This window comes from Pempheris klunzingeri, chromosome 15 (genome assembly GCF_042242105.1).
Source record: "Pempheris klunzingeri isolate RE-2024b chromosome 15, fPemKlu1.hap1, whole genome shotgun sequence".
Lineage (NCBI taxonomy): Eukaryota > Metazoa > Chordata > Actinopteri > Acropomatiformes > Pempheridae > Pempheris > Pempheris klunzingeri.
This window is the reverse complement of record NC_092026.1, coordinates 23183782-23195676: the sequence shown is the minus strand read 5'-3', so window position 1 is coordinate 23195676 and position 11895 is coordinate 23183782.

Here is an 11895-nt window from a genome sequence, read left to right as displayed (position 1 = left end):
ATGGTCTTCGTCCTGCACCTCCTGCTGTATTCAGCTGACAGCATCACCCTCTGCAGCGCTCTCACCTCCTAGTGCAGTCCAAACCAGACCACGATGTTGCCTGTCAGGATGCTCTCTATGGTGCATAGAGAGACTTCAGCAACTTGAGGGGCAGCCTGAAGTCCCCCAGGGATCTGAGGACTTTAATCACCAAGATGTCGACATGAAAGGACCATATTAAGTCCTCTGTGATACAGACACCAAGGTATCTCAAGCTGTACACCCTATCCACAGGGGCCTTGTTGACCACGATAGGATAGTAATTCCAATAGTAATGTCTAAAGACAGGAAGGGCAGAACCGCCTCTGTCTTTAGGGGATTGCAAAATCGATTTGTGAAGTCTTGTCTAGAGTGTCTGTAAGATTGGTTTTTGAACATTTTAAAACAAAGTTCTGGCATATATGAAGTTAATGATTTAATTTAGGTTCTGGAGCAGGGACACGCCTCAAACCACACCTCTGATCACTTGTCAAGTTTCCTGCACCCAGTCAACCAGTGCTGTTTGTCTCCAATTTCTTGACCCATCCTCCCTTTCCCCTTCCATTGTTCCATTCTCCTCCCTACCTCGTTCTTCATTCAGCTCATCCATACTTACATCCCAATATCCTCTCTCCCCTCCTTCCCTCATCCCTTCCTGTTCAACCTGGTGCACCCCTCTCCTATGTGTAGTTCTAGGTACCACCCAGAGGCCTGAAATGTGCTTGGTTGGAGGATACACCTGAGATGGAACCCCACACTGAGTCCCCAGTATTTCTACCAAACCAACTACCAAACAACTGGGCGTCCTCCCCCAGAAACAATACAGATGTTATTTCCAGTATTCTGGTATCTTTTAATGGGTGGTTTTATTCTTTTATCTGACTATACCAGCATGATGAATGATGTGCAGGTCATCAAGCTTGAGTTGAATTTTAGGATGCCATATTACTTTACCAAGTTAAAGAGAGAAAATGCAAAACTGTAACGTGTGTGTGTGTGTGTGTGTGTGTGTGTGTGTGTTATGCAGGTCTTTGTCTGATGGTTTTGTGGGCCGTCTCATTGAAGTGTCTTTCATATGCCTCTGTAAGCAAACAGACACACACACACAGAACAACAAACATCCAGGGAGCTGCTGTGGTCCTAGGAGATACCCAGAGAGTAGCAGCTGCTCTGTCTACACATACTCATGCACACTCATGCACACATAGGCACACGCACACTGCTCTGCCATGCTTGTTTGCATGGGTTGGTAAACATTGATATGCATCCATTTACACAACTGGTATTGGGTGATATAAGCCTCAAGGATTTAATTATTCTGTGTTTTCATTGAGGCTTGTGTAGGTGCTGGTGGGATAAATGAGATAAATGACTCCTAAAATGGACAGATGGGCACATAAATGCATTACTTATTCTGCTCGGGGACACTCGTGGAGACACAGGTGAAACAAATGACCAATTCATGCAGTGACATATTTGCAACACATCATAAACCTAATTTATAGTTCTCTGCATGGTCCAATGTTATCATGGCTTTTGGTCTTTAAGTCCCGATCTAAATCTTTCAGGCCTCTAATTTTTTGAGACTGGGTGCATGAATAATCATAAACATAAACTTGCTGTGGGCTGTTTTCACTGGCTGAAGACATTGTAGTAGAAGAACATTCCATCACTGAGCTTTTCTCCATTATTCCATTCATACGTATATATATATATATATATATATATACTGATCAAATATATTTCTTATATTTCGTACTTTTCTCACTTGCATGTATTTCACATTATTGGGTCTATGTTGTCATAAACTATTTTGAACAATCTTATTTTTGCTTAAATTGGCACTACTATAAAAGAACAGAATGAACTCCCATCATACTGACCTGATACAACTCTGTGTTCTGTATGCATGTATACCATGCATGCATGTTAACACCATGGGGGGAAAAGGATCTGATTCTTCCTTGCCAGTGCAAAACAACAATGCTTTGCACTCATTGCTTTTATCTGTACCACTTTTATTGTTTCATAACTTCTTGCATTTTATTCACATATCTACCTGACATACTTCTGATATCATTGCTTTCACCTGTTTATATTCCCATAGCTGACATTTGCTCACTTCTATTTTATTTTATTATTTTATTACATAAGGGATATTGCATATAGAACTGTACTGTAATCAAGAAAACTTCACATTGTGAAGGTTATTACAATGTGTTTTTGTCGTTTTGCTGTTGTCGTTTTGTTGACTATAAAAGATCAAATCTCAGAAACAGTGGTCCGTAGTACTAATTGTTCAGTCCACATGCTAACTTTTTACAGACATTTCACCTGCGTCAATTACTGAGTCACAGAAAAAGGTGGATCTTGAGTCGCGATTTATTTTATTACAATTATTATTTATTCATATTCAGGCCAAAACAGTTTTCTACAACAAGTGGCCCTGTAGCAGATGAAAACAATTCAAGAAAATGTAATAGGTGATGGAAAATCCGTAGAAAATACAGAAAACTGTGAAGTGTAACTTTTCAGAATCGTGTGATTATCTGAAAATAATAATACACCCTCAAGCAAATCAGATTTCAATATTTTCCATGGCAAGATTTAATGCAATATAGTTATCTTTTTTTCCTTTGTACCAAATCTGTTATGTTGACTCTGTGTGTTGAACCACACACACACACACACTACAGATGTATAGTACAGCTGTTATCATGAAAGGATTAGCAGAAGCATCAAGCACCTGCAGGACTGATGACCGTGACAGGATACTATCCTCAGGCTATATGCAGCACTCTGTATCTTACACACACACACACACACACACACACACACCAAGGCCTTAGTGAAAGGTTCCGGTGTTGGAGTGTGTCGGATTTTTGTGACAGGCAGTGAATGAAGATGTTGGACTGTTCGGCCATGGTACAGCTTCTCCTGCTGACAGCAACACACCAGATACACTCAGCAAATCGCAGCATTCTGACTTGAATGCCTTGAATAGTGCGTGTAAAATATACAGATAGAATTTGGAGAATGTGTGGTATGTATAGTGATTTATCTTTAAAGAGTGTACAGAAAGGAGAATTAATATGAGCTAGTAATGATTAGAATTTAAGTGACACTGATGGAGAGACTTGTATGACCTGGACTGATCTCATGCCATGAAGGGATGATATTGACACTGACTGAGATATGAGGTTCTCCTTTCACAGACCATTCTTCATGCTTATTTCAGTTTCATTTTTATAAAGGTTGATGTGTTTTTTTCAGATAATTGCATTTTGTTGTGTTGGCTATGTAAATCTCTGCAAAATCTTTAGTAAGAAATATGGCCTTGTTGTCAATTTTGGATTGATTTGTTGAAGTTTATGTCTCTAAAACATCAGCCACCACATCAAAACAATGTACTCAAATTGCATTTGGTTTGTGCACTTGAAGCATTAAAAAAATACCTGAATATCAATCAATCAATCTTTATTTATAGAGCGCCAATTCATAATAGTGTTATCTACAGACTCTTTCCAGAGAACCACAGCAGGAGAACCAGGACCAGGTTCCACAGGAACCTGAGAGATGAGAAAAGCACAGAAATTGGCACTGGGGGAAGCAGATTTGGTCATCAGCAAAAGAATAGAGTGATTGTTACTTTCAGTGCACCTATTAATATCATTAGAATTATTAATTAAATTAATGATATTGGGGCACCACCCTGGGATCAGGGACTAATACCCAAACTGTGAATTCAGTCTCAAAAGAAATTCACTTAAAATGTTGTTATGTTATTTATATTACATTTAAACATTATCTTCCCTTTATAAAAGTGAACAGGAAGGCTTGAATCTGAGCACTGACTATCACAACCAGCTGTTTAACAGCACACATGCACAATAATCACAAACAACTGCCTTTAAATGCATAATAGAGTTTATTTGACTCAGCGATCCATCATACATCATTCAATAATCATCTACTATTCCAAACAAAACCAGCAGCAGACATAAACGCAAACGTCAGTGACGGACCGTGGACTCTTCCTGGAGTCTGGTGGTTTCCTGCCAATAAGAGCCCATGGTTTGGATCCTGGCCAAACCTCCTCTCCAGTTTTTGGGTTGTACCGTCCGTGGGAGTTTTGGCGCTCGTTTCTTTGCTTCAGCGCCTGTTCCTTTATTTCAAGCTATGGAATTTACATGTAGGCCTCTCTTTGTTCTGCCATGTGGTAAAGGCCCAACATAGACATTAAAGAGACATGAGGCGTAAGGATGGACAGGAAGAGGAGGAGAGAGGAGCCCAGTGCATCATGGGAGTCCCCCGGTGGTCTGAGCCTATAGCAGCATAACTATAGGCTGGTCTAAGGCCTGATCCAGCCCTAAACTATAGGCTTTATCAAAAAGGAAGGTTTTTAGTCTACTCTTAAATGTAGAGAGGGTGTCTGCCCCCTGAACCCAGACTGGAAGGAGGTTCCACAGGAGAGGAGCCTGATAGCTGAAAGCTCTGGCTCCATCACTACTTTAGAGGACTACCAGCTGTGCACTCGAGATCAGACTGGAGACTTAGTCACACAAGTAAAAGACTCTACTATCTCTCTTCCCACTTTGTACTTTTTAAACTGAAAACATGTTTCACATTGTGACATTTAGTGATATTTAAACGTTTCTTTACTAGAAACGGCACAATATAGCCAACAGCAAGTGGGTTTTCATTATTGATATCAGCTCACTGGTAACCTCCCTTTAGCCAGCTGCCGCCTTATTTAGGTATTTGTAGTGAAATGAGATAATGTACAGTTCAATGTGCATCATATGTTGAGAAAATCATTCATATTTTTGTCTTTTTTGTGTTTTAAATCTACTCTAACAGCATGTTAACATTGACCACTACAATTGTCCGAAGAAACCAAGACAACACTAATGAGAAACACTTACTGTATCTTGCATACAGGGGTGCATTATTAGTTTTATTACACCGCTTAGTTGAATAGTCAATTCTGATTGGTCTATTATTTCAGTAAAGCAGACCGTTGCCATGAATAACAAACCGTTGCTATGGTAGCTATTCTGATAGCTGAAGCGATAAAATCATTTTTAAATTAATAGCATAATTGTTAAGTCAGTATTTTATGTCAAACTGTTGATTCCTTTAGTAAAAATTTGAGTAATAAGTGGGAAAATGCACAACGAGTGGCAGTCATTGTAAAACAAACCCCTTCAGGGTGATTCAAGACTACTTCACCTTGTCAGGGATTTCCCTGTTCATATAACATTTGGCTTTGCCAAATGGAACAGTGCCAACTCATCTAGTGTGTAATCCAGTATGCTAACATAGATGAGTCGAGCTAAGGACCAGGTTAATTGGTATATTTTAGAAAACAAACACTTGCAGTACCACTGAAAACACACTGTCAACAGAAGAATAAGGGTCTGAGTATCATCGGATAATCCGTTATTCATTCGTAATTTAAAAACGAAACAAACCTAAGTCTGCTTTTTGTTTCAAAAACCAAAATGGGAAAAAAAATGTTTTTGGTGTGAGAATCATTAAAACAAAAGAGTCAGCTTTTTGTTCTTGCTAATTCCTTTTGTCGTTATTCCTTTTTGATTGAAGAACGAAAGGTTTAAAATGAAAAACCGAAGTCCTGCAGATAACTTCCATGCAAAATAACTTTAGTGTGAAAATTTCCACACATGAACATTTTAACAATACAGAAAAAATATGAAAATAATAATGAATAAGAATATATATATATATATATAAAAATTAGGACATGATACAAATGTGAATGCATAATTGTACTAAACTACCTAGTGTGTGTTCACCTGAACTACTTTACAAACAGGAACTCAGCTCCTTGACTTTTTAAGGCTTTTAAATGAATTATAGTTAAGTTTAGGTCAAGGTTGGACTATTAAACTAGAGTTAATGATTGCTGCAGCTCCACCTCCTGGTCCAGAGTCTGGAGGAATGTGAGTATTAGTATGACTGGGAGGAGTGGCCTCATTAAGGCTAACATACTCTTCATGGTGCAGCCAGGTTTCAGTCAGACACAATAAATCAATATGGTGCTCTGATATCAGATCATTTAGTAAAACAGCTTTGGATGGCAGAGATCTGATGTTTAAAAGTCCACAGTTAACTCTCCTGTCCTGTTTCATATTGCCAGTGGTGGTATTAACTCTGATTTTTCTGTAGAACTCCTCTTCTGTTTACTTTTGACTTTGACTTTTAGACTTAAATGATCTGAGTGTTAGGGGGACTGACACAGTCTCTATGGGATGTTGGGTAGGTGACTGTTCTAATGGAGGAGCAGAGAGGCGTGAAGGGCTGCAGCTCTGCCTTCTGGTTTTGAATCTGTTTAGTTTTGGGACTAATAAACTCTAAATTTCTCGATAAGAGAGCTCCTCCATCCAACGTGGGATGAATGCCGTCTCTTCTATTCAGACCAGGTCTTCCGCAGAAAGACCACTTTTATGTAATCAAAAAGAGAAGGAGACACAGGACAAAGCCTTGCCGCTTTTTCTTTACAGATTGGTGCCAATCATGTGAGAGGTGGATCATTTATGTCACATGCTTTTATTTTATTCCATTGTCAACTCTGCTAAACTAGACTAAACTAGATTGTCTCTTTAGCAAATCCAATTAAGATTTAAAAAACATGTTTCAATGAAACAGGATTTCAGAAACACAGAACATAAAGGACAATGTGCTCGCAATTGTAGGCTACCAAATTTTACCTTTAATAACCGTCAAACACTTAATGGCAGTTAGAAACCTTCGAGTATGTGCAGTAAAAAGCTGGTACTGGATCAAAGCTGACAGGCAATCTTGTTTAATGCTGTGAATCCTAAATTACAGACCATCTACTGAACTGTCAAGGTTAATTCCCTCACCCAGTGTAATGAAATGGTTCCACATGACATCTCCAATTGGTGCCTTTGGAGCCTTGCCCACCAGAGGAGCTCCCTGTCACACACGCTTTAAAACAGACATGAAATGGAAATAAAACTGGCAAGGCGACATTCAAGAGGAAAATGACTTCTTTGTTCTAATAATTCCTGCAGCTATGCCTTCTTTTGTTATTAATTATTATTATGTGCTGGTCACTGACAAATAGGCATTTGACAACAAAAAAAAGAGATGTACAAAAACCCCTTCCTATATCCTCTCACAACAAAACTGTAATATCAGATCATGTGACTCAGCAAACCTGGCAGCAAGCCAGCTGTGTTGTTTACGTGGCAACCAATCTACCATTTCCCTGCTCCCCCCTCTCGACATGCTTCACCACACTATCCACCAAAGACCATCAAAACACCCTCCCTCCTCGAGCCACCCCTCTACCCTCAGCCCCCTCCCATCACCTTCTGTCTTTTGTGTCCAATACCATCAAGCAGATGTCACAGACAGGCAGCGTCACTGCTTCTATACCTTGATGGAGTTAAACTGAAATCAAATTATTTTACAAACGTCTTTCTTTCTGTCTTTCTGTGTTGGACTCCCGTGCTCTCCACGGTGAAGTCATTTGGAAACGATGGTCTTACTGAAATGAAGTAGAGAAAAACGGGTAATGTGGAAAACAAAGCATTTAGGAAACATTGGCACAGACATGGTTGAATATGGTTTAGGGTCTCCTTAAAGTCATGCTTATTGATGAGTTCACTCAGTGCAATTTGAAGAAACCTAATTGCTGCCTGAATTATGTTTGATTATGTTAATCACTGCAGGGGGGGGGGTCATCTATGCAGGACACCTTTTAGCTTTTTTAGCTTTTTTCTAAAAGATGTTCCCTCATTTGGTGTTTTGATGATGGTGGGGGAGAGTTCTGTCTAAAACATAGCTCCAGATTCTACGATAGATCTGGTGACTGTGAAGGCCACAGCATGTACTTCACATCATTTTCATTCTCATCAACTATTCAGTAAGCCCTGCAACCTGTGGAGAATGTATCTGCACTCATTTAGTTTAGTAGTTTGTTTGCCTCAAATCAGCCCTGTTTCTTTATTTAGAAATAGATCTTTAATATTTAGACAGTGTGGCACTTAAAACTTAAAAAGAAAATGGACGTGTGGTGTGACAGGATGTGAAAAGTGTCAGTTGCACGAGTCCCCCAGTCAATGTGGAAGAGCTGGCAGCCACCTCTCTAAAAGAGGGTTGAAGTCTGGCTGATAGGAGGGAGGGGTGAAGGCAGAAGCTCCAACTCGACTCGACTCGACTCGACATGGTTTGGTTTGGTTTTATTATTTCTGTGAACGAGGTGAACGGATACACACAAACCAAACACTCCATGTCCTTAGTTGTGTTTGTTTGTGCCGTATACAAATCACGGCCGCCTTGCTAAGACAACCCCGCCCACTTTGAAGTGGTACACTACTGTAATGGAAATGCAACCAAACCGAGTCAAGTCGAGTCGATTCGAGCCGAGTAGAGCTGGGTAGGTACTAGTGGAAACGCTCCATATGTTGACTGCCTGTGACATCTAATGGAGTGTTCATATAGAGAGGCTGCTCTAACTCATCAACACATCTCTCCAGCGGGGGGGGGGGCTTTGTCTGCATTAGCAGAGCAGTAAACACAATCCATTGTGATACTGTTTATCTAAGGTTGACTGTGGAGAAATGTCTGAACTGTTACATAGAGGTGCTCTGGTGTTCATATAGTGCTGGGGGAGGAATAATGCTGAGGAGCCTCCAATGTGTCATTGAGCCGCCATTTAAAAGAAAGCCGCCATTTTTTTTTTTGTTGAAAAGGTGATTGAGACCAATTTAATTGGGACAATTTCATTGGCCTCAATCACGGCCAGGAAACAAGTTTCTAATTCAGATATGACAGTGGCCAGGGTTGGAGTGGGTGGTGGAGCGGTAGGGGTTTTGTGGGCAGTATTGCAGCTGCTTCAATGCATTTGCTTCTGATGAGGTTCAACCAGCTAAATGCTTCCTAAAGATCTGTGGACCCAGGAGTTACAGAAGAGTATTTTACTTTAAAATCCACTCTATAAGTCAGTGTAAAGATTTAACAGCAGGAGTGTTCAGTTCTCTTTTTAGTTTTTGTGAGATCGAAGTATTTGTTTTCACACAACATTCATAATAACTTTTACAAATACAATTCCCAGTGCAGTTCCATCATACAGAGTCTCTGTCTACCAGCCAAAACTCCCTTTTGACCAGATGACTCTGTTTGCTGACTTTGCTACGAGTTGATTGGATGTTGAAACTGGTAACGTGCCTTATTTTCAAGAAACAGCCAATGGGGATTTGACAGGATAGGGCATCATCATCAGCTGGCTTGAGTCGAGTTGAGAAGGGCTATTTTAGCATGCCGAAATGTGCTATTTGAAAGTAAAGAGAATCAGCCAAGAGGAATGTCTCTAGGCTGAATTGGCTTTATTCTGCCATTAAGTATTGGACAAATTCAAATTTTGAACTGATGAAAATTCAGAGCATCACCAAAGTTATTACAACGTTGGGGGAACATGGATTTCTGAATGACATTTTGAGCCAATCTATCCACTAGATCAGGGGGGTCAAACCAAAGAAAGGGCCAGAATTTAAAACACAGTCTAAGTCGCGGGCCAAACGGGCTCAACATTTAGTGAAGACTCTAATAGTGACTCTTTTATTATAGTATATAATATAATATAATATGAATTTAAACAGCCAAACTTCAACAACTTTTCCTCAATAAAATAAATAGAATTTTTAATTGTCTCATAGTGTCGTCCTATATTTATATTCTTCAATTATGGCCACATCAGCTCCACAAACAAAACACACAGGTTTACCTCCGAGTTTGACATATATACACTAGATGCTGAGATATTTCATTGAATTAATAAAACTTTGACCTGCTGGTGGCACTAGAGGAGAGCTCAGGGAACCACTAACATGGAAAATGGAATCACTGTCTGGCACCATGGATATCTGAACCAGATGTCTTGAAAATCTAGTCCATATAGTTGTTGTAGTTATAAAGTGAAATTAGGTTAAATTAAATACATCTAGCCTGTGTTTTATCAAGTACAACAAAAACTGTAGCTTTATCTTCAGTTGTTTTAACCATAGACTGTATAGAAGAAGTGGATGGAGCCATCACATCACCCAGTTTTGCTTTATAGGTGTCGCCATCTTGGTTTTTTGTGACCAAAAGCAACTTTTGTTCTCCAAAGACTGCCTCTGATGTAGTCCTGGATCACGGATTACCTCAGTCAGTCAGTCTTTATTCATATAGCACCAATTCACAACAAAATGTTATCTCAAGATGCCTTCCATAAAGAGCAGGTCTAGACCCAATGATTCAAGAATTCTGCACCACCTGTTGTTCTGGTGAACAACAGGTGGTGCAGTCCTGCTCATATTACTATCAAGGAGCGCATCTGCAGCCCGGACATTGAACTGTCTGCTGTTGGTCTTCATCCATATTATCTGCCACGGGAGTTTTCACATGTTGTTGTGGTGACTGTTTACATTCCTCCTTCTGCCAACCCGACTTCGGCGTGTGGCGTCATCCACTCCGCCATAGCCCGGGTACAGACACCCTTCTCTTCTGTGAGAGTCATGTTTTTTGACTTCTCCAGTGCTTTCAACACCATCAGCCCAGGTCTACTGGGTGAGAAGATGTCAGCGATGCAGGTGGACCCCGCCATCAGGGGACTGTCCTCTCTCCTTTCCTCTTCACCCTCTACACCACGGACTTCAACTACTGCACGGAGACCTGTTATCTCCAGAAGTTTTCTGATGACTCAGCGGTGGTTGGCTGTATCGGCAAGGGTGATGAGGTCGAGTACAGGGCTGTTGTGGACAACTTTGTCACATGGTGTGAGCAGAACCATCTACAGCTCAATGTGACAAAGACAAAGGAACTGGTGGTGGACCTGAGGAGGACCAAGGTGCCGGTGTCCCCTGTTTTCATTCAGGGGGTCAGTGCGGATGTTGTTGAGGATTATAAGTACTTGGGGGTACACATTGATAACAAACTGGACTGGGGGAGGAACACTGATGCCCTTTATAGGAAGGGCCAGAGCCGCCTCTATTTTCTGAGGCGGTTGAGGTCCTTCAACATCTGCAGGACTCTGCTCAGGATGTTCTATGAGTCTGTGGTAGCCAGTGTTATCTTCTATGCTGTGGTATGCTGGGGCAGCAGGCTGAGGGTAGAGGACGTCAATAGACTGAACAGACTGATCCGCAGGGCCGGTGATGTTGTAGGAGTGAAGCTGGACTCTCTAACGGTGGTGTCAGAGAGGAGAATGCTTCACAAAGTGGGAGCTATTTTGGACAATGTGTCCAACCCTCTCCATGAAGTGCTGGTTAGATATAGGAGTTCTTTCAGTGCCAGACTAATTGTACCACGATGCACTACAGAGCGCCACAGGCCATGTGGCCATTAATCTATACAACTCCTCACTTTGAGTGTATATATTGTTGTATATTATTATTATTATTATTATTATTATTATTATTATTATTATTATTATTATTATTATTAATACAACTCCTCACTCTGTGTGTACATGTTATTGTAGATTATTTTTATTATTTATTTTCATTATTATTATTATTAGTGGTATTATTATTATTATTATTTATTTTCATTATTATTATTATTATTTATTTTCATTATTATTATTATTATTATTATTATTATTTATTTTCATTATTATTATTATTATTATTATTAGTGGTATTATTATTATTATTATTATTATTATTATTATTATTATTATTATACATCATTTTTTATACATACTTTATATATTTATATTTTTACTTTGTGTTTGAAGTTTATTCTTATTCTTTTGGAGCTGTGTGTTTCCCCCTGGGGATTATTAAAGTAATTCTGATTCTCATTCTGATAATCTACTTCTCCAATCACTGAACTTTGTTTTTT